The sequence below is a fragment of the Tamandua tetradactyla genome, chromosome 4 (assembly GCF_023851605.1).
Source record: "Tamandua tetradactyla isolate mTamTet1 chromosome 4, mTamTet1.pri, whole genome shotgun sequence".
Taxonomy (NCBI): Eukaryota; Metazoa; Chordata; class Mammalia; order Pilosa; family Myrmecophagidae; genus Tamandua; species Tamandua tetradactyla.
In genome coordinates, this window is record NC_135330.1 from 66,119,730 (window position 1) to 66,143,836 (window position 24,107).

General features: G+C 49.8%; 1 protein-coding gene across 2 annotated transcripts in view; it reads right to left on the reverse strand.

The window, feature by feature from the left end:
* The window catches only part of PLXNA2 (plexin A2), a 216,131-nt gene extending 192,230 nt beyond the window's left edge, over window positions 1–23,901 (reverse strand). The window contains exon 1 of one of the 2 annotated variants that reach the window (XM_077157666.1): window positions 23,682–23,901. The gene's annotated coding sequence lies outside the window, so the exon portion shown is untranslated. The remainder of the gene's footprint in view (window positions 1–23,681) is intronic. The other variant, XM_077157668.1, reaches the window with a different exon arrangement.
* Window positions 23,902–24,107: the final 206 nt, after the last annotated feature.

Here is a 24,107-nt window from a genome sequence, read left to right on the forward strand (position 1 = left end):
TGGTGCTGGGACAAAAGCCAATCTTCCCCACGCAACCATCATGTCAGTGCTGCTGCTGTGGAGTGGAAATCTCTCCTGGTATTTTTAGAGGCCTGTTAGGAAGGCACTCCCCCAGGTTCCCTCCATCAACGACCCCCAGCATAGGCTATCCCAATAAAATCCCTCCTTTCAGATGTCCATCTCCTCACACTGCTACGCTTCTTTACTTTCTCATGCCCTGTCCTCCATGGGGAAGAAGGGGACTGGTCACCCTGAATAAAAGTGCCCCTCACTCTCCCTGATCTTTAGCTGTGAAAACTTTTTTTTAGAAAAGTGAAATATGCTCTGGCCAATAAGACTGAGATTCCCACATGTGCTATTCAGGAATTTGCAGAGTGCAAGGAGACTGGCTGACGAGGCCCTGTCCCTGTCTGGGACAGGAGGATGCCCAGCAGCCACTCCCCAGTGAACTGGGCTGCCCAATCCCAGGCAACATTGCTTCAACATCTGCCTCTTTGCAGGCAGAGCACCTGGGGAGCCTGCCTCCTGGCTAAGGGGGACGAGTCACCTGAGTCCATTTTCAGCCATCTGGGGCAAGAGTTCTGGGTTTAAGAAAATGTGGGCCGGAGCAAGAGGAGGTGAGCTGAGGCCGGTTTCCTTGTCGTACTGCTCAGTTCTTGTGACTATTGAAGGCTCCATGCAGTCAACCTTTGGCCTCAGTCTACACGCCCACAGCTGAGACTCCAACCCTGACTCATGCTCCCATACTGAAAGGAAGCTGCCTAGAGCAGGCAAGTCCCATCACAATAATGCAGCTCCTGGCTTTTGTAGAAAAGAACGACAGTGGCAGTAGCAGCAGGTGGCGGGACATGTGGCAGAGAAAGCTTTACTTCAATGGGATAGATTGTCCAGCACCCTTCTCAGACAAGTCCAGACAGAACTCTGGGCACACGAAGTGGTAGGAGTGGAAACATCCAAGACAGGATGGAGAATTTGCTCCAAGACAGCGTAAGAGAGGCCTTTTCCCCTCCACCTACAATCCGGCTGGACTGGATTATGATTAGAAAAGACACCACCTTGGGGGTCCCCTCCCTTATTTTCCTTTTATCTTCAGAAATTCTCCCCCACCCCATCCTCTGCCCCACCTACATTCCCCTCCTCCAAACAGACTCCACCAGGGTGTTCTGGGGTGACTCATGAGGCCCCGGGCTTCCTTGGAAAGAGGAAGGCAGTGGCAGTGTGAAGCCAGGCTGACCTCAGCTCCCCCGACACAGCACTTCCGGCCCCACGTGCACACCGGCAAAGCCTCCCAACAGACTGAGCTTTCAATTTGAAAACCAGAGGTTATTTTTAGCTATGTCCTGAGGCCGGTAGCAGGACATGCATTCCTCAAGCAGAGCTGCAGAAAGGAAATAACAGAGTCCCCCAATTCTTTAGCTGGCCAGGGAACTGCCAAAAGCCACTGTGTCCAGTCCCCTGTCTCTGGTAGAAGAGCTCGTTTGGTCAAAAGTAGAGACAACTGTGTGCCGTGAGAATGATGCTTATAATAGTCACCACACTGCATTTGGGGTTTTGCTCTTCAGAAAGTGCTTTGTGAGATGCTCTGGCACCGGGTTTGTGACAGCACAAACTGCTTTCTCCATGACATACATGTGCATGCACATTTATCCCATGTATGGAAGAAGGGGCACCTGGTAGCAGAGATAACATACACGAATGTGGTGTGAGTTTAAGATCAGCCGTCTTACCTCCCTGCCCGGCATCAAGAGCTTGAGTAGTGGGTGCCTTTCATTGTTAGGTAGAAGTTGGGAACAAATTTGGAACCTTGCACAAGTCAAGTCTCACATCATGAGATAATGCATAGAAACCTCTTAGCATGGTCACTGGCACTCAGTGAGTGCTCGATTTATGTTAGTTGTTGTTGCTATCACTGATGCCTCCCCAGGAGATCCCACTTCAGGAATCCTGCCGGCACTCCTCACTTCTCTGTTTACTTATATTCTTTCTTTCTGTGGGAATGAATGCTTTTATCTCTAGCCTGTCTTGACCCAGCAAAGGGGCTTGGTCTGGGAAGCATATGTCAGGGGAAAAGGATTGTCCAGGAAATGCATCCAAGGTGGTTCTGCTCTGTCATTATACTGCACAAGTCCAAACACAACCCCTCAGCCATGGCCTGATGGCCAGAAGGCATGGGGCAGTAGGGAAGGGTATAAAGGTGGAGGATTTGGGAAGCTGGGGTCCAAATTCTGCCAGGGTTGCTCATTAATTGTGGAGCTTTAGATTGGTCCAGCATCTCCCTGAGCCTCATTTTTTATCTGAAAATAAGGGATGACTGAATCAGCCAATCTGTAAGATTTCTTCCTTTAAATTAAATGACACCTCAAGGCTCGATTCCTTCAGCTCTTAAAATGTTGTTTTACTAGCAGATGACATCCTTCTGTCCTACCTGGTGAGGCTGGCTAGGCCAGGAATTAGCAGTAGACTACTATAGCTTGGCTGTTTCTTCTCATCCTTCAATCAGTATCTGGTCTGGGACAGACTGCTTCTGGTGACCAGCCAAGTAAACCTACTCCAACTGGGAGCAACTGGCACTGGAGCACTTGGGAGTCAAGAGGAAGCATTGTCTCCTGCAGGGCAGGGAGTGATGGGAGAAGCTTGCATCCCACCTTCGGTGGAGTGGGGTTTCATTAGGACAGCTGACTTCCAGCAGCAAGTTGAGAGCCTCTGCCTTTTCATGCCAAGGTTGATGTTACCAAGTAGTTGTTCCAAAGCAGGGCCCAGCCGGCAAAGCTTGAGCTTCATATCGAATTCAGAGCAAGAGAGAAGGCCACTCAGCTCCTAACTTCTGATAAGGCAGTGTAGTATAATGGTGAAATGCATGAACTCCAAACCTAGATGCTCGGATTTAAACAGGGTCTAGAGCTGTGTAAAGTTGGTCATGGTGCTTAGCCGTTCTGTGATGCTAATTCACCATCTATAAAATGGGCTTAATATTAGTATCTACCTCATAGGATTATTACAGTCAAATAAGTTAATATGTACAAAGCACTTACAGTAGTGCTTGGTCCATTTTAAGTGTTCAGGATACATTAGCTTTTATTATTTGCAATTTATGTGTCAATATTTCCAGCTCCTCAGCACTATCCTTAATTTGATCTATCTTAAAATGAATTTTCTCCATCCTTAATTTGGTAGAAGCCAGTAAGCATATGCCCACCACTTCTTATGTTTTCCTTCTAATCCCAATTTTCTGCTAAAATTCTGGAATTTTCTCTTAATAATGATGCCTCCTTCTTTTTGTACATCTCCTCTATCTAGTTCTTGAAGTCATTTTGTCACATGCATACTCAGAAGTCAAAATTTGCCTAGTCTCTATTCTCCTACTTGTGTTAGCAGAACGTCCCAGGACATCTTGGTCTGAGCACCCTCGGTGCCAAGGAGAGGCCACACTTACCTCTTTAGGAAGCAAGTGCCACTAAATATTTTATGTGGAGGGCCTGATGACATCATCTCCCTGATCAGGACTCAGGAGGTGGGTGTTGATGACAGCCAGTGAAGGCACCTAATACCTTCCTGATCAGCTGTTGCTGTTGTAAGCATCAGTGGCAAAGCAGGGAGGAAATGACAATCAAATTCAATGACAAATGAATTTCCAGTTCAGCTCAGGGGATTCTCTCCTCCTTGCTACCCACTCGGTTGCCTTTTTCAGGAGACCTGGGTGCGCATGCCCTTATTCTTTTAATGGGCCTCCCTTACTGCAAAAGGAGCTGATAAAAAGAGGGGTTAGAGTTGGGAGATGATTTTGTCAAATTGAAACAAAGTTCATGTTAGCAGATCTCACACATTTGGATCCGTCATGGTTACCACCATCACCACTATCTCCCTTCCTGCCATCACTGCCTTTGCCATCAGCAGCATCACCCCCATCACCCGCATCACCACCAGCACCATTACTACCATAACCATCAGCATCATCACTGTCCCACCAGTATTATCACCATCATCACCACCAGCACCACCACCACCATCCACATCACTACCACCACCATCAGCATCATCACCATCATCAACACTATCACCACCACCCCCTCACCACCAGCACCACTGCCATCAGCATTATCCCCACCATCACCACCAGCAGCACCATCACCCCCATCTCCCTTCCTATCATCGCTGTCACCATAGCATCACCACCATCACTAGCAGCACTGTCATCACCAGCAATATATCAACAATGTAATTACTGCTATGATTTTTTTTTTACCACAATAACAGTAAATGGGCCCTATTATTACTACTGTACCAACTGGGTGGCAAACACAGCCCGGATCCTGAGAAGTCAGGTGGTAGAGAAAAGGTAAGCATGAAACAAAGGGCTGTGAAGCATAGTCAGCAGCTGCTCTTTAGATTTTCCCCAACCTCCTTTCTCTCCTATGCTAGAGGGAAATCTGGCCTCTATCCCCAGTTCTCCATTTAAATTAGGAGCACCTTGAAAGCAGGAATTCGGGGCTCATGCGGAAGGGAATTTTAAGATTACTCCAATTCATTACTTCTTTAGATGAAGAAGCCAAGGCCCATTAGAAAGGAAATAAATTGTACAGGGTGATCCCAGATGAGTCAGGGACAGGCTGACCTGTGACTCAAAGTCTAGTGCTTTGTCTAATAACCTGCTGCTTCTCTCACGGGCAGAAAGGTCTTGGCAGTTGGTTATATTTTACCTCGAAGCTGCCCTGCCTGGGGGAAAGAAGGGGTCTGCTGATTGTGGCAGTCCCAAGGTGGCACACAAGTGAGCCCGGCACTGAGCCAGGATGGGCGTGTGCAGGCAGTGGGTGCTCAGGGTAGGCTCAAAGAGGTGAGGGAGTAAGAGGAGGAGAGAGTGAAACTGAGAATTACTCCCATGTCAGACAGAACAATCTCCTCTGGTCTCTCGGCTAAGTCTGGCCCAAGCAGATGTCACACCCAGGAGAATAGCCTACTTTGTGGCTTGGGGTCTCTGGCATCCCAGGCCATATCCCTCTGGGGCGTGACAACTTCATATATAGATTAGATTTAATCTAAGCACCAAAGATTTTTCTTCCCAAAGAGTTAGAACTGAAGCAGAAGGAACTGAAGTTAGATACGCAAGGGGACATCCTAAGTAGAGGTGATCCCTGGAGCATATTGCCAAGAAGATTAGGGAATTTTCTGACATTGACTTTTCCTGAAAATCACCTGGGAATAAATTTACCCAGAGGCAGAGGATTGGTCAAGATGACCTCAGAAGATTCCTTTTGGTCTAAGCTTTCTATGTATTGGTGGATAATATATCTAAATGTGAGATCTGGTGCCCCAGCTCTTCCCCTGTGGGTGGGATGGTACTGAAGTACTTGTCTAATTTAATGTCACTTGCACAGCTGTACATGCAAACATTCTAAGCGTGACTCTGTCTAACACCGACCTCACAGATAGTCCAAGCACGTTGGGTGCACAAGGTGAGTAAGAGGGCAAATGCAAAGGCCCCGGGTAATGCCGACAGCTGAAAGGCCTCAATTAAAGTGAAAAGAGTTATCTGGTATTTAAATAATTACTAGATTGAAGGAATAATCATGGGTTTGAGCTGATTTCTTCCCCACTGTCACCCTGATGGCGTCTATAATATTATTATTCAAATGCCCATGATTTTCATTGAGGAGAGACTGAGAGAGAAGAGAGACTGGGGGAGAGGGGGTGGCGTGCAGGGAGGGGGTGGGGAGGTAGACTCATTTAATCTCCATGTGACAGGGCTGCAGGAGGTACGATTAGTCTTTTTCTTATTTCAGCTGTCACTCATGCACAGACACCAAAGATTGTTATTAGCGTATTTTATGCACGCGATTTAAAGGGAAAGGGGGGAGGGGCTCTGGGGAGAGGGAGAATTTCCTATGGAAAATAACGGGACCAAAGGAACAATTTAGATGTCACTGCTATACCAGCTGTGTTTGCTTCATTAAACGAATGTCATTTTTCCCCTAGACTCTGTGCTGTTATATGGTTATATGAAGCTAAGTGGCTACACCTCGCCCAAGAGAGCAGGACAAGGAAGATGAGGGGTGAGACAGGAGGAAAATGTGTCTCCGCCTACATGCACCCTTGGCATCCTTCCCTGAGAGGGCGAAAGGGATGATACCGGGGCCCCTCCAGTGTGTGTTAAGACAGGGTTCGGTACAGAATTTCCATCCCGTCACCCTAGCTCACGATGAGAAAGCAAATGCCCTTCCCATAAGTCTTCATAGATTTGATTCCTTCCACAGGCAGGTTAAACCAGATCCAATTGCCAATAACCAAGGAGTAAGAGAAGGACATTTGAGAAGGTCTTCCCGGTCCCCGGTCAATACTGAGGAAGAATCCATACAGGGGTTGTGTGATCAGAGCTGTGCAGCTCTGGGCTCTGGCAGAGGGAGGGAGCAAGTCTCTCCGAGTCCCACATACCTGCCTCTCAGGTGCAGGGGTAGACGGAGGCTGCTTCCGGGCACAAGTCAAGGGGCTGGAGCCTGGCAAGAAAGGCAGGATGCCGGGAGAAATACACTCTAATTCCTTGGCCAGTCATGTTCTTTTAAATAAAAGGGGTGTGTGCACACACATGAACACACCTCTGCGGGGAGGGGGCTGGCACATGGGCCAAGAAACTTAGTAGATCTCTGAACATTTTTGTGAGAACGTAAGGCAGCCAACAACCCTTCCTCTTTCACCTAGCCAAAAACAGTGGCCCAGAGAACCCACTTGCTCTTCCGGTCACAGCTTTTATTCCCAGTGGGATCAGAATCAGGATTTGCTGATTTCTTACCTTTTCCTGCAACAGTGTTTCCTATCCCTTTTGCCTCCCCTTCCCTCTTCTTTCACTTCCTGGCCAGGAGAATGAAATGTCACTCGCTAGACCCTCAGAAAATTGTGGGATATTTTTTGACTCCCTAGGAGAAGTCTCCTGCCATTCCCATCCCAGCTCTTTCTTCAGCCTTGTCCTGGGGCCACTGCTTTTCATGGCGGGGAAGCTTTTCTGGCCCCCTCCCTCAGGTCTCCCCAGCGGGCTCGGATCAAGCCCTGGAAACCACAACAGTTCTCTCAGGGCCTTAGCAAAATATTCAGTGTTTGTCCTCTCCTCTCACAAGCTATAAAAGTTTGGAGTTGTCTCCCTGAATTATGAAGGGTTCCAAAGACATGCAATCATTTGAGGGACTGAGGAGGGGGTCCCGGCTGTGCTCCGCTCCTTTCTGGGGCATTGGCTGGATTGGCTTTGCAAAGTCAAAACAAGATTCATTACCGTGGGGCCGGGAGCAGGGAGATACATGCCTGACCCTGCAGACCTGCCCCATATGTCATGGGCCTGTCAGAAATCTCCCAGAATTCCCTTTATTATCTAAAGGTCGCCACCCGGGCAGAGCTGAGAAGGCTGCACGGTATAAACTAAACTACAAGAGCAATCAATCCATTTCAAGCAGCTGCCTTCCCCACCACCCCTTTTCCCCACGCTCTGCCCTCTTCAACCCCCTTGGGGGAAGGTCCGGGAGGACAGCCGCCTTGCTGGCCAGCTCACCCCTGGATCAGAAGGAGTTTCTGCGAATAAGCAGGACACTGAGGCTACCAGAAGCTGACGCTGGGAGCACTGCTCTCCTGGCGTTAACAGGGGGTGCTGAGGACGCTTACTCCATCTCTCTCCTGACTTTAAGCAGGACCCCACTTATAACCACCTTGGAAGTGGAGATGCTGTCCCTAATGGAGACACTAGGGAACTGAAGTTCTGGCAAAGCAATTCTCAGTCTCCTTTGAAAGACAGGAAAAAGAAAGTGGAAATATAGCTTTGCTAAGTTGAGTCAAAGTTCAAGTTAGGTCTTCACCCTCAGGGCCCAGAGTGGCACCATGATAGCATTTGTACCATTTATTTTCTATCACAAAAACCCGAGAGGGGCAACTATTTCATTTATGAAGTATTTGCTAGGAGGCTGACCCTAGGCTTTAGATTCTTTATCTGTGTGATTGATAATTCTGTGATCATCTTGCAAGATGGGTATTATCTCTGTTTCACAGATGAAGAAACTGAAGTTCAGGAAGGTAGAATAACTTGACTACGATCATTCAGCCTGAAAGTAGAACTTTCTGGTGTCGATGCTTTTCCCTCTATTCCACATTGCCTAGATTTTTAGAATTCATTTTATAGCCAAACCCTGTTTCACTGGTCTGGGAAAACTCACTAGAATGTCAAGGAAGCCTTGGTGAGTATTTTATTATTAAGGTCAAAACTTTATAGCTCTGGTGTCCTATTTCCATCTTCCCTGAGTTGATCCTTTACTTTGGTAATAGAGCAGGGCTGGGGGTGGAAGGCAGCACGGGCTATATAAAGTGGTTATCAGTTACAAGGTTTAGTCCTGGGGTGTTTTGTGGCAAGAGTTTTGAGAGCTAGTGTCACTTTTCAGAGCACTTCCAAATAAGCTTTACAAGGAGCCTGGAAATATAACTTCTGCCTTCTTGTTCTGTCTTTATTGAAGAAGGAAGAGCTGGGGACTTTCTGAGGTTGAAACAGGGCAAGAGAGCAGGACAGAGGTTTAAAAAGTACCCTACTAAATGGTTAAGTAAATTACATTACTCCGCATAATGGCATATTATGCTGCCATTAAACAATGTTTTCAAAGAATAATGACACTGCTCCAACTCACAATAGTGGGAGGGAAAGGGAGGAGGGAAAAGGAGGGAAGAAAAGAACAAAACACTGGGAATTCATCTCAACTGTCAGTCACAGGCCTGACCCTTAAAACCTCACTTATTTTACCCTGAAGCTGTCCACATCTTTTTCCTCTTGAAAAAAATTTTTAATGGACCCAGGAGACTGGGGGGCGGGGCCCTTTCTGCTCTCTCTTGCACACCCATCTTTCTTTCTGCCCTCAGTGGCCCAGAGGAGAGCTGAAGCATTCTAGGGACAAGGAGCCCTCTGACTCTGCTGCTTCAACCTTGCATGAGGAAAGGAGCCATCAGTAGCAGATCAAGGTGCATTTTTTTTTGGCATGGGCAGGCTCCAGGAATTGAACACGGGTCTCTGGTACGGCAGGTAAGAATTCTGCCACTGAGCCACGGTTGCACCACACAAGGTGCATTTTTTTTAATACCATCCATTTCCAGGAGCCAGTTCCCTTAAGTTCAAAAGGATAGGCTTCTTCACCGGGAAACCCAGTGTTTCCTGCCTGAAAGCTTTGCAGGTAAGGTAGCAGCACAATCACCAACCAAGCCTTCTGCTGAGCTGGACCCTGGTAGAGGCCACTGGCAGTTATGATTCAGCTGCGAATATCCTCCTTGGTGTGCCTTCTACTGCATTTCTTGTGCCTTTCTTGTGCATTTCTTGTGCCTCAGACCCCTGGTCCAATTCTACCAGACACACGTCAATATGTAATATTCACATGTGGAAACCTTCAAGGGCTCCCTGCTGCTGCCCAGATGAACTCAGAACTGCTGTGTCCACAAGTTCAAGTCCCCATGTGCTGGCTTTTCCACCTTTCTCCAGTCTCACAGCCCATCTTCCCCAGTGACTCTGCTCCCAACAAACTGGTGTGTTTGTTGCGTTCCCAAAACACCTTGCACAGTGTAACCTCTGGAGTCCCCTTTCCTGGAATACAAGTCTTTTTTCTTTGACTATCCAAACCCTGCCCACCCTTCAAAGCCTCATGGAGCCCCCATGACCTCCCCTGCCCCACCTGCTGTCTGCCCACTCAGGAGGCATTTTACCATTTCTGCATCACAAGGCTGGCGCTCCTTCTTATGTGACTACATCCCAGATCCCACCCAATAAAGGCTCTTTGAGGGTTGGAACAGGACCTCATGTTCCTTGGTATTCCGTGCAGGACAGGCGTGGTGATTTTCTCTTGGTGATGTGCTCAGTCTGAATGGAGGAAAGCAGGTGAGAGGGGAGACAGTGGTACTCGTGATTTTTCTCTGCTGACACTAGCCCAGCTAGTCTGTCCTAGGAAATGGTTTGAACCTACATATTTGGCTCCAGATATTTGTCATGACTGAGCTCTTTTGGAGGTAAGGGAGAGGGAGTGAAGGTCTCTGGGAAGGATCCTGGCTGGTGTGCATCTTGAACCCACAGGTGAAGAGCAAGTGCCACTGGCTAAGCAGACCAAGTGAGAGGGGGATGGAGAACCACAGGAAGGTACCAGCTCTGCCTGAGTGCACAACCTAGATGGGACTTGTGCAGGAAAGCCTGAGTGCACAACCTAGATGGGACTTGTGCAGGAAAAGTCTTAGCAAAAGAGCTACAAAGACATGCATCATACAATCATATAGGGCAAATTGACAACATGAAGTGATCAAGGACAGAGTGGAGTGGGGTGGGATTTCCCCGCTGAATGTTTCATTCAGAATGGGGCTCTTCTCTAAGGAGGTTCAACTCAGAACTCCTTAGAGAAGGACTCTTCTTTAAGAGAACTGCGCTCAAATCTCGCTCTGCCACTTACATGTTATTTAACCTCTCAGTGCCTCAGTTTCCTCAGTTGTAAAATGATACCTCACAGGGTTGTTGTGAGAATCAATGAGGTAATGGATGTGAAAATGTTTTGTAAACTCTACAGCTCAGAATCAACACCAGCTACTCCTGTTTCTGTTTTGGAGAAACACTGGACAAAGGCATTCTCTCCTTGGTGGCAAGGGCATGCTTGTATGACAGCTACAGACATTGAGGGTTCTGTTCAGGTCGGGTAAGGGGTGATAAGGGGTGATTACTGTGCAGAAGGACAGGTCTCCTGGAAGGAACCATTCTGTGCCACCATCTTCTCCCCTTCCTGGACCTGAGATCTCTAATAGCCATTCTGACCAGCCCTTTGGTCCCACACTGTCCTTCTTGCCCCTTCCACCTCCCTGCATGGCCTTGGGATGATTCGAGTGCTCTTCTTGCTGATTTGTTAAGGCCCCCATGGGAGAAAAGGAGGGAGGAATGGAGGAATGCAAAAAGTTGGTCCCGATGAGGGTGAGAACCTGAGGGAACAGTCCCTGCAGGCAGGAGCTCTATGCTATTTGGACTCTTCTGATACAGAGCCTGGCCAGCACATAGGATAAAGTTCCTCTCCCTTCCTTATCTTTCCCTGCCTCTCTGGTACTTTTATGACCTGACAGGCAGTCCCTGAATAAAAAGCTTTAACTCCTTTCAGTGAGGAAGCTTCTTAAGCAGACTGTGTCCCCATCCTGCACCTTCCCACCTTTAGTTTCTATATATTTCTCCTTTGTCTGAGACTTCCAGCTCTTGCAGAAAAGATCCTGAGCTGTCAAGCAACTCTCTTAAGAAACAGGCATGCACTCACTCACACACATGCAGCAGGGGAAGTGCTGTGGAGCTGGGTGAAGGGCACACATGGAAACTGAGAGGGCTTGGAACGCCCAAGGACCCTGTCTGTGCCAAGATGCACACGAACTTGTCTGGAGGACACCTGAAGACTAGGAGTAGTATCAGTACCTTAATCAGGGCAGGCAGGGGAGACAGTCTTTTGGGCCCTATTGTCTCAGGATAACTAGGGATCCCAGTCCTACTGGGAGGGAAAGTGAAGGGCACAATTATCAGAGAGACGCTGAGACAGGGAGAAGAATGCGCTAAGGGGTAGCAACAGGGGTGGGGGTGGTTGTCCGGCCAGCCCGGGGAGGGAGGACCTGGGGCAGGAGATGAAAAGAACTCCCTGAGTGAGAATCTGGCCCCGATGATAAATGGGGTGTGAGAGAGAAGCCTGGAAAAGGGTAAACAGCCAGGAGGGAAGAGGGAGGGAGGGGTGAGGAGAAAGAATGCTGAGGTCAAAGAGCAAAGAAAATGCTCCTGGAGTGACTGATTCAAGATTCCACGTGTTGCACACCCGGATGGATGCACATGGGCACACAGATGTGCATGGCCAAAAGCCCTCGGCTTCCACGTCCATGCAGAGGTGTGAGCAATCCGCTCCTCTGCTTGCAGCAGCCCCTCCCACAGCCCACGCGCCTGAGAAGGTGTCTTATGATGTTTTGTTCTGCGTCTCCAACGGACCCCTATGCAAGCGGAACGTGCATTTCTGCAGCCATTTCACAGCGTACTCCAAATGTCACACGCTATGTCCCATTGAGGAACCCCTCACACAAGTCTGGGAAGCAGGGGGGAGCACCAGCATCACCCTTTGACAAATGAGAAGGGTCAAGTAGATTTGGAGTTAAATATGGTGGCGAAAGTATGGGATCCGGAAACGTGACTGGGACTCGGACTCAGGGCTCCTAGAGTCAAAACTTGAATTTTATTCCTTCATGCCTCCCATCTCTCTTCTGCTTGGCACTGTAGGTGCAATAACTGATATCTCAGTGGACAGATCACTAACCCCACTCTCTGCCTCCAGGTAGGCAATAATCTGCCCATACGCTGCTGCCCCTCTTCCAGAGTGGGAGAGGTGGTAAGGAAGTGGGGCTCAGGGATGAGAAAAGGTGGGAGGAAAAGGCCTGGGGCTGGGAGCTTCTGGCCATCGACTGAATGCCATTTGGCTCCTGACCAGCCCTGGCTGGCAAGACAGAGGGCTGGGGAGGGGGTGAGGGTGGCAGGATGGCCCTGGTGGCTTTCACAGGTGGTAGCAGATGGAAAGAGTCCAGAAGCAGGAATCTGTGGGACAGAGAGGCTTGAGTGCCAAAGTCCCACCCTTCCACCAATCTGCCCTTATCTGTGGTTAGAAAACTAGCTGCCAATGCCTCTTCTGTAGAGCATCTGTTTCCAGGGTGCATGCAGCCAGCCTGAGAGTGCAAATAGCTCCTACCTGCCTCCTAACTTCTCCCCAACACCCATCGTCTCCCAGCTCTCTACTCTGCCCTGCTCTTCAATTCCCAACACTGACAGATCGCTGATTAATTCAGGGTGGTTTAATAACCCTTCTATTTCGATGAAACAAGCTGTCTTGTTTTCTTTATTTTTAACACTGACTTTCGTTTCTTTGCTAAGCATCTTACTGTCATTTAAATTTCTCTGTCTCCAACCAAGCTGATAATAAACTGGAATAAGCAGCTGCTTCCGTCCTGTTTATGACAATGATTAGAAGTTAGAGCTGTGCAAGCAGAGAATTGACCAAGCCTTAGTTCAGAGAGGTCTGCCCCTGCTTGTAGATGGAGTGCTACTTTTAACGTGATTAGGAGAATTCGGGCTCCAGGGGAAGCCAAAGCTAATCCCAGCCTACCCTGCCTGACCCTGCTGTGAGGCCAGTCCTGGGATACAGGTGTGATAACCAGCTCCGCTTACTTTGGAACTAAGGCCAGTAGTTGGGGTCACTGTTAGAGACCTAAAATTCAACTTCACTTTTCAACAGAGCCTTTTACTCCACTGAATTTACTGTGCAGCAGGAGGGAGACTCAATATTAGAGAATTTGGAGGTGGGGAGATCTCAACCATCCCCTATTGTAGAAACTCAACACAGGACTCCCTGCCAGAGTCATTTTCCAACCTCTATTTGAATTCCCCAAATGATGTAGAGCTCATTTCTTCTTAGACAGCATCTTGCAGAGCTGGGCAGTTCTGGGAAATCTTCCTCTGTCTCTTCTCTTGTGATACTCATATTGAACTTATATGACAGCTCTCTGAGTATACCCCTTTCCTCCCTTGCCTCACAGTAAGCTCTGTGACAGCCTGCGCAGTGAATTGCATCCCTCCCATAATTCCTGGCACATAATAGCTATTCAATAAATAGTCCTTCAAAGGAATTAAATTATGTTGTGTCAACTTCAATCTCATTGCAAGTAACATATCTTTCTTTTAGCAGGATAGGGTCCTCGTGAAACGTCTCAGCTTTCTCTACCTGGACAAGCCTTCCAGACGCCAAGGCCCTATTTTTATTTCCAGGCTCCAGGGACTACACAGCTCTTGAAAGCTGGGTGGAGGAAGCTGGGGGCATGCAGCTGAGGCCAATCAGGCCCTCTGGATCCCAAACGCCCCTCTGGGTCAGCCAGGGCTGCCTGGGAATTGTCACAGGTGCATGGTGCTCAAACCTTGGCTGGTGGACACTCCCTGCCTCTTGCTGTCTCTCAGCCTCGTGAGAGTTGGGAGCTCTCTGTGCCTCCCAGCCAGCACAGTCTGCAGGCAGCTGCACGGGTCATTGTCTCACCCTCTTCAAGTTGTGAATGCTGAGTCTATAGAGACGGAAACACAAACAGTGCCCACAGTGCTTCTCAGGGAGGGCGGGGTTGCTTGGCTTGCCAGAGCCATTGACTGTGCAAATAGCAAGGCTTGCTGTGGATGGAGGAAAGCTGGTTGGAGCTATTTACCGGGGGTAGAGGGGCTTTCTACACCACACTGCCCAGCACCGTGAAAGGCAGGGGGTGTCTCCTCAGGGCCAGTCGACTGGCAGAGAAGAGGAGAGGTCAGTCCCCTGGAGGAATACGACTTCACTATGTGATGTATGCCTACTCAAATCCAAGATGGAAGAGAGAGATGGGGGGGGGGGGGGTCACTGGGCACAGGTGGGAGGAGGGGTGGATCAAGAGAATGGAAAAGAAGGTGGCTAAGTGGGCAGATCAAGAGGGGCCAGGCTGGGGCAAACAAACGTCCCACCAGTCAGAGAGCAGTGAATGGGGACTTGCTGTGGGACCCACGGAAAGCCACTTACTCAGTTTGGACTTGAGTTTCACATCTATTATGCCTGCCTGGGTAAAAGCTGCTATCAAATACTCAGAAACATTTCCTGAGTAGTCTACATAGAGCACCTATTTCTTTTGTAATTCAAAGTGTTTTTAATAAAATTTTAAGGAGAATAGCAAGGCATTTTGTCACATCCATTCCCCCCAGCAGGTTCTTGGACAGCGCTATTAAATGCACAGGGTTCTCTCCTCTCATAACCACCTTTCCATGCTCTGCAGTTCTGACAAGGGGACAAAGTCCCCTTGCACCTCATGGGGAGGGCCGTGGGGAGCCTCTCAGTCTAGGAGAAGACAGCTGATGCCTCTCCCCAAACAGCCAGTTATCTTTGGACCAGTGATGAGCTCTGGCTACATATCCAGTCCCCCAAACCCCAGGGTCCAGCTCAGGTTCCCAGACCTACCTCCTGTTGTGTTGGCCCTGCTGTGTCTGCACCATCCGTGGCCACACGCCTTGGAGCTCTCTCAGCAGGAGAGATGCAAGCCCTGTTGTAGGCAGCCAGCCAGCCCCCCCACCCCCATATCTGCATCTTTCCCTCCCTTTGGGGGTGACTCCCAGAGCAATGCCAGCTTACCAGTTCCATGAAGGAATTGCTCATCTCTACTCTTCTTAGAGCTGAAGGCAAAAAAGCCCAAGAGTAGCAAATTCAGATTTCAAATTCCAACCCCACTAGTTAAATACATGTGGCCTCATTGCCAGGATCACCATCAGCTCTCCTCTCGGATTACTGAACCTCTAATCCTCTATACTTTATCACACAGATATTCTTTAAATAAAATCTTATTTTTCTCAAAAAATTCAGAGAGTGAGAGAGAACGAGAAGAAACATATCCCTAGCCTGGCTTTATTCCTGCTCTAAATTTTAGAATACTATTCCACATTTATAGTAATTGTCATTTTTCCAATTCCCTTCTCACCATCTTCCTCTGCCTAACTCCAGAACCAAAGGCAAGTGAAGGCCATGGGAACCATGAAAAGAGTTCATCCTCCTTGTACAAATGGAGAAACTGAGGTGCTGGGTAAGGAGCAGAGCAAGGCTGTGGGAGGTTACGAACGCCCCCTTCTCCCAGAGTGCCCTGTGCTCCCCCTTATCTCCCTGGGACCAGGAGCAAATGGAGGAGTAGCTCTCACCAGCAGGTGAGAATTCTTTTAGGAAGCGGGAAGAGCTACAAGTGTGAAGGGAGGCCCTTTGTTCTCATGGGCTAGGACCCCTATTCGAGGACACTGGCTCCTCCTGACCATCTGTCCCGACCCCCTCCCCCACACCCCCCGGGTAGGGCCCAGGTCTCCTGCAGGAGGCAGGGCGCCCAGTGTGGCTTCCCAGCTTCACACACCGTTTAGACCATTTTCTCTAAATCTCTCACAGCTGGGGTCCTCAGGCCCAGAAACCTGGAGGGCTTCACACCCTGAGGGTCAGATTTGAATTTTATTAATTTCCTGGTAAAACCCCAGGGAGATGTTTTCCAACCGAAAACCTGGAGGTGTGGGTTTTACGTCCACAGAGGAGAGCAAATGGACTTGCTAAGGAAAGAGCTGGGTGGCTGGGGTGAGGGTGGGGGTCATCTTGTCAGGGGGTTGTGAAGTCCCCAGTGAATCCCCCCTTCTGGAAAATACCACATACACCATCTCGGAGAAGAGAGAAGCCTGGGAGAGCTTCTCTGGCTCGTTGGAGGAGTCTCCTGTGTGAGGCCAAGGAAGGCGCCCGTGTCTTCGTGTCTGGCTTTGGGCTGAGCTCCCCCGGAGAACCCTGGCCTCCGCCAAGTTCAGAAAACGGGCTCTTCTCCTGCAGGTATCTTTGTTTCTCAGGAGGAAAAAAGAAAACAAGGAGAGCAAGGGGAGTCGTCGAGGGAGGTGGGAGGGCAGAGGGCAACGTAATATTTACCCAGCCCAGCCGAGGCCTTTCGCTTTTATGAAGCAGGAAACCACTTCAAAGCGGCAACATCCCCTCTTGTCACTTCTGTCTACCCTCTGGTCCTCGTGCCTTTACACACCCCTTCCTCTCCTCTAGAACCTTCCACCCTCTCTCCCTTAAAGAGTGGAGCCATTTGCTTTGCCTCCTGCTCCCTCCTGGCCCCCTGCTCAGAGCAATTACAACCCCTGGGTTCCCCAGAAATTCTCTTGCTCACTTCTAGAGTGAATTTTGACCACTTTGGGACCTGGGGGGTGGGGAGGGGCACTGGGGTTACAGCCCCTTATCTGAAGCCCCCATCCCATCACTAGAGCAGAGAGCAGAAACGAGGGTTAGGAAAAGGACTTAGAGACTGGAGGCCAAAGGTCCTTTATATTTTGAAGGGGTCACAAATTCCTTCTCTTCAGAAATAGAGAAATAAACACACCTGTACATTTCTGCACAGACTTTCAAGGGATTTGTAGGCCAAGGTCTTGAGACCCAAACGTGCTCCTGGTTTAGAACTCCGGAGTCTGTGCAGCCCAGGGCTGGGTTCACCTACAGCATCTCTGACATGGACCCCTGGGCCTTGTCCCAGCCTTGATTTGAACAAGGGGCAGGGACAGCACTTCCTCCTATTAAGAATTATTAGGAAATTTCTGCCATGACTCAGAATCTGCTTCCTCCCATGAGTCCTTCTCTGCCTTCTTTCTGGACAGAGCTTTTAAAAGAGAGGGCTCATTTTCTGGGTAGCAAAGATGGCCTATGGAGTGGGCTCGCCTGCTCAGCCAGTGTGTCACGGTAAAATCTGAATTTTCTCTCAGGTTTGATCCATCTAATGAGTTCATTCAGATTCAAGATGAGGGTGAGTAAGGCAGGACTCTGGTCACCTATATGTGAGCCCCAATGAGTAATGACATTTCCTGATGAGCCACACTGCCAGCATTAGGGGCGCTGGAAAAGGATGCAATTTACATAGAATACAACATGAAAACCTCTCTGGAGCATGCAATGTGGGGATCTTGCTCTAGGATGTTGACTAAAAGAAAACAACTCCAGCATTGCCAGTTTGAAATCCCCAGAGGAGAATGAGGACAAAATCGTTAGAGGTAGTTTCACGAGGCTGGGCTATGGGGGAAGAGTTGGTGAGTCATTTTTGCTGGTGAACTGTGAAGTTCTCAGGCACCTCCGAGTCTCTCTCCTGGGCAATCTGGACCCCTCCCACTGACTGTGAGCAAAACCTTTGAGCAGCTTCTCTGACCTCACTTCCTCTGATCCCCGAGTACATTGTTTACTGCATTTTGCTTTATACTAAAGTTATCTGGGAATAATTGGTTTATGCAATCCACACCCCCTCCCCTCAGTGCAAGGAGCAAGAATTTGTGTAATGATTAAAATATAAAGATAAGCGGAGCTAAACTGGAAGGGATGTTCGGCTGTTCTCTCTCACTCCTTCTTCTGGCTCTCCTTCTCCAACAAGAAACTAAGGTAGGAAAGGAGGCTGTTTAAATGCAAACGGAGAGACCCTGGAGTATGAATCCCCAGAGAGTGCTGGGAGAAGCATCAGAAACTCAGGCCATCTCAACACCTCAGAGAGAATGTGGTGTGTTGAGTGTGTGTGTGTGCGGGGGTGCGTGGGGGGTGAGTGTGTGTGTGTGGGTGTGTTGGGGGCACAGAGGAAAGGGGTTCCTTCACCAGCCTCAGGATGCCTCCCTTTTTTCTTTCTGAAAGACAAGCTGAACTCTTTAAGGATAATTCTACTGCCTTTTATTTCTCATCCTGAAAGTAATTTTAAGCCAAGAAAAAGCCAGATCAAACTTTCATAACAAGATACATTTATCATGTTTTTCTTCTTTCTTTTCTCTCCCCTCCCTTCCCGTTCCCCTTAACCGCAGGTAAATTTGAGCCAAAGGGAAGCCGAGATTAAATATCGGGGAACGAATCAGATCTGAAAAGACACTGTTCTCTGGCCCTCTGCCCGTCCCAAAACTTCAATATTTTTCCATGCCCCTGTTAGACAGTTATTATCTCCTCAGATGAGAAAAGCCTCTGGACTCTGCTCTTTCTCAATATTGTCCTCTGCTGAAATGAAAGGGGGAATTATAATTCAGAGAGAGGCTCCCACAGAGAATATGAAGACAAAGATTAAATCAACGATACCACGTTGACATACGTTCCCGTTCCTGAAAGGCCTTGTAAAAAAAGTCTCCTTAGGAGCAGTTTTACCACCACCTGAGAGTGTTCCGATAATCCGCATTTAGGGAGCTAGGAAAAGAGAAGGCGTTGGAAGGCGCCTTGGGGATGGGCCAAAAGCTTCAACTGCTGATAAAGGCGAGAGCCTCTTGGCTGGCCCGCCAGTAGACTGGACAGCCTGCTAATTTGAGACGGCACCCCCCCTCCCCCTAGCTCCCCCACATCCTGTCAGGGCAGGCTTCTCCCTGAGCTGCTCACAGCCCTCCACCCCTTCCCCCCCCCCCCCGCCGCGCACCCCTGCTTAATGTTAGAGGCGCCTCTTCTACTCTCCAGTGACCAGACAGGGGCCCAGGGGCCCCCTGGCAATAGGTCCCTACCAGTTGTGGTCTCTGGGTAGTGACAGCTGAGAGTCTCTAATATATCCCAACTATTTTTTTCCTATCCTTAAAAAAAAGAAAAGAAAAGAAAAGAAAAGCACAAAAGCCACAGTTTAGGGCCAGACATGGTTTTCAAAAGCCCCCTCTAGTGGAGATAACCTGCTATTCCAGCTTCCCAATTCAGCCCAGACTCTTCACCAGAGGAGAAGTAGCCCTGTCCTGCACTGACTGCTCTTTCCAACTCTTTTCTTGCTTTTGTGTTTGCTCTCAGCTCTTCCCATCACAATCACACGCTCTGCCTCTATCTTTCTTTCTGTCTACTTGTGACTCTCCCTCTATCTGTGGGTATTTCTACATGCTTACTTGGGTCTTTTCCATTTGAGAGTTTGGCCCTACATCTTGGTCTGCCTCTGCCTTCTACCTGCTGGCTTTCTCTGCCATCCAGCATCCCAGGTCTGATTAACCGGAAATGCTCTGGCAAGGTCTCAGAGCAAATGGCCTAATATCAGAGAGTCAAAACAGGGACCAAGGGACCAGGTCCACAGTGACAAGCACTAGGAAAGCCAAGTTTTCCTGGAGGAGAATGGAAGTTTGGTGAAAACCCCTTCCACCTTCTCCAAACACCCCAAGCAAACCTTGGCCTGATGGGCTTATATATATTTTTAAGGTAATCTATAACCTGAACTTGGAGCTCCTGCCTTGGAGACCTGTGTAAAACCAGACTGCTCCCCTCAAGCAATTCTCCCCACCACCCTGCCTGCTTCCCTGGTGCCCTCTCTAACATACATCCTGCCCTGCAAACAACCGGCATTGCCTGGTGAAGGGACAGCTGGCAGGAGGCAGGAAGAGTTGCTGTGCCGCTGGAGCAGGGGAAGAGGGAAGAAAGGGGTAGGTGGCAGCCAGGGATGGAGGGGAGGGGAGGGGGAACAGAACAAATACACTGCTGGGGTGGCAGGGAACACCTGCTGGCCCTCTCGGTTTCCTAGAGATATCCTTTCATCCAAGCAGGAGATATGGCCAGGGCAGGGTAGGGGGTTAATAGTTAACCAACTGCAGGAGCAGGGAACTTAAGGCATCGCTCAGACCTAAGCCTTCTATTTCAGTTCTCCACCCTCCCTTCCCCTTCTCCCCTTGCACTCTTATGGGGAGAGATTCTGCTCCCCAACAAAGAGCTTTCTCCCCTCCATTTCTGCCCTTGAATTCCAGATGGAACAGCTTGTAGCTCTATAAAGAGTTTCCATATGCCCAGATGCCAGGGATTGGTGTCCGAGAAGGCCTGAGGGCTAAGCCACGGAGGAGAAAGGGGGCGGCCCCTTCTTACCAGCCATCCTCCCCACCACTCTGGGCCTGGCTGTTTGACCCGGGGAGGGACTGCCTTTCTCTGTCTCTGCAGGGCTCACCTTTGGAAATGACCAAAGAAGAAGTGGATGCACACCCACCCCTCATTTACTCTAATCAGGCATGAAATCTTTGTAACTAAGTGAAGAAAACTGTTTCCCATAAGGGAAACTGTTCCATTCATCATTGTTTGAACTGAGCCTACGTGGAGGGGAGAAATGGAATATTCACATATAATGAATTGATAGCAGACTGCTCCTGGGTGAGGACAGTAGTGACGGGGGGTGAGGTAGGGTGGGGGGCTAAACACATGAGCTGTAAAATGCTAGTACCTCAAAGCCTGTTTCTACCAGTTTCCCCTGTGGATAGTCTGAATTATTTCTAATTAACAGACTGTAACACAGTGCTCCAGTCTCTTTATGATCAGCATGGGGGTGGGGTGGGGGGCTGGGCTTGGCGCTTCTTGCCTCTCCATTTGCCATGATGGACAGAAGTATATGATGCCCCAGTCTGCGTGTGCAGAGACAGCCGTGTGGCAATGCAGGCAGACAGCTGGGGGCTGGGGTGGGAGTGTCTGCTGGAGACAGCAATTGCCTCCCCCGCCTCCCCATCAAACTCCATATCTTGGGAAAGCAATCGGAGAAACCGATCCAGGATAGAGACTATATATAAAACCCCCAAACAGTGACAACCCCAGCACCATAAATATTTCCTAGGACCTGAATTAGTGAGTTTAGGCTACTGCCGGCTGCTGCCTTGTATATTTAACTGTGTCACTGGTTTTCCCTCCTGCTTGTGTGTTTTCTTGTAATGTGCCCATGAAATAAAGATTAGCTGAATAATCAGAAGTATTTGTAAATGGGAAAGGGGCCTAGAAGGGAAGAAGCTGCTCTTTGAGGGTTTTCTTTTTAACCTCATTTAAAGCACAGACTCCAGAAAACCAGATGGTGAACTTTTACATTCATCACACCTGCAGCTTTTTGATGGTCAGCAGAATTGGGAAGTGATGTTCCCTGGAGCTCTGGAGACAGGGGTAGGTATTTAGTCCATCTCTGAAAGGCTTTGTAATGTTGGACATGCAACCCCACAATTCACTCTTGATTTAGACTTGAGCCCCTTTGTTGCAAAGGGACTTTTCAAAGGGAAGGGCCAGGTGGGATCCCCTTGCCAGGTTCATGGCCGGGGAGCCCAGAAGCCATTCTGGTAGTTGACCACTTTGGATGCTCTTCCTCAGCAGCATCCACTAACATCACTCCAAATGTCATTTCCATTCAACTGCTTTGCAAGCCAATTTGCCCCATCCTAATGCAATTTGCTGAGGACAGTGAGGGAGCCCAGAGGGCAGCCTGCATTGGCCTCCCCTTATCAGTGGGTCCCGGAAGAGGACCAGCTGCCTGAGAAGGGGAATGTCTCCTTTAGGGAATGCTGGCTGGTGGCGGCAAATTCAGGATTTAGGAAGGGTTGGGATGAAATGCTGGGATGCCAGAGGGAAGAAGAGTAAAGAACACAATCTCACTATAATTTCTTGACAGCATCTGCTCTCGAGTTTCTTCCATTCTCTCCCCTTTCCCCTCACCACCCTAACTCTTCCTTCTCCCTCCCTAACCCCCAGGCCCTGGAGGAGAGATCACACATAATTAGTTCAAATGGTGCTAGGTGAGGTGAGGGGGGAAGTTAATGAATTCTTCTCTCTTCTTGCCTGGAGGTCAGAGGGGAGAGGGCTGGGAGCATCTCAGGGAGCTTTCTGTGGTGATTGCACAAAAGTTGTGCATTTTAATTAGAAATAGCTGAATTCCTCCAGCCAGAGCTATCTTTTCCTTGGGCTCCGTCACTCTGATGAAAACCTTGGAATCCAAAACCAGTCCAGAAGGATGAGTGAAGTTTCAAGGTCTGGGAAAGAAGCTGAGCAAGACAGGAATACGTTATTGTATAGGAAGGGGGGGAAAATGACCTGACTCCTGCTGCAAAAAGTCCGGCCCAGCCTAGATGCACATCCTGTCCTGCCACTCCTAAACCTTGACCACCGTGCTTGTAACCACAAGGGAGAGGACGAAAGGGTCTTTCCACAAATTTCTGTGGGTTCCTCCAAGCTGATGGGCCACTAAGCCACAGCTGGCAGCCCCACTCCCCTACAAAGGGTGTTGCTTTTCGTCCAGCAGCACACCTTCTCCTGCACTGCCACTGTTACCCTAGGATTTTTTACATTCCTACAGGAGATCTGGAAATATTTGCATTGCTCACCTCACCGGGCTTTCATCTCCAGATCCTTAACTGATGTAGAATCCCAAGTCTGCTCAACTTCTCCTTCCCCATTGCCTCTATTATTTCTGAGATGAGCTGAGTTTGAGAAGGTAGCTCCTCCTAGTTCAAGGGTCATGACAAACAGGTAGATTTTTTTCAGGGACCTAGAATGGCAGTTTCTGAAGATTCTCTCTTTGGTCATCCTGACCATGATCAACCTTTACAGGGACTACTTGCGGGATGGATGAAAAAAGAGCTAGAATTTTCTAAGATCCCTACATCCCTTGTGGGGTGAGGCTAGAAATGCTCTCCCCAAATGGTTGATAACACAGCCTGAAATTGTAAGCTCCCATTTCAACTCTCCAGTGCTGTTCAAATCGGAGAACCGGGGAAAGGATCCTGCCCAGTGCTTCACCACATGAGAGCACGGGTGGAGATGGGGTGCGGATGGGGGCATGTAGCACTTATTCCCATTCAGAGAATTGGAATCTCTCCAATTTTTAGGTTCCGCACAAATGAGGGTTTCCCTTCGACTTGCACGTCCCCTGATCCAAAGGAACCGCCAGCGGCCGCCAGGGACTTTAGCATCCGAGAGAACGTCCCCAGATCGAGAGCCGACCACAGTGGCATTGGGCTTTCTCTTTCCGCCAAGGCCCTCTTTGGGCTCCAGCTCGCGGGACAGCCCCGCAGCCCCAATGCTCCCCAAAGCCTCAGATTGCCGGCAGGTGCGCGGTGAAGGCGCACAGCGGAGGCGCGTCGCGGAGCGCTGCCGCTTCCCGCAGCCAGTGACTGGGTGGGAAGCCCGCAGGCAGCCGGGAAGCCCCGGGAGGAGGCAGCCGCTCCGAGCACTCGCGCGCTCACTGGGTTCCGGCCCGCCAAAGTGGCCCAGCCCCGGCCGAACCCGCCCGCCGCAGCCGAGCCGGGGTGCCTGGGGCCAGGACCCCTGAGGAGCGGGCGCGGGAGGAGCCGCTGGAGGGGTGTGCGCACGTCTGGAGAGAGGGCGGAGGGCGCCGCCGACTCGCGGCACCCAGCCGAAGCCGCTGCTTACCCAGCCTCAGCGATGTCGGTCTGTCCTTCCATCTCTGGTCGAGCCTCCTGGGCCGCCGGCTGCCGAGGGCGGCGCGCAGTCCCTCCTCTCCCTGCTCGCAGCTCGGAATCACGGGGACGACAAAATCCACATGGAGTCCAAATTCATTACAATCCACGTCAAGCCACCAGCCACTTATCTGTATTCCTGAAGTGGCCCCCTCGGTCTCCGGTCCGCGCACCCCTCAGTCCTCCGTCGCCCCGCAGCAGCCCCGCCGCGCGCTGTCGCCGGCTCGCGGGGGGAACCCAGAGGCGCCGAGGGGGCGTGTGGGGGTGGCTGGCGATGTCTCTCCTTGGGCAGAAGCAGAACACCGGCTGTCTTCAGATTTTTCCACCGCGACTTTCCGGGCTCCTCTGACATCAGCAAATGCGGCGCTTCCTTCCCTTC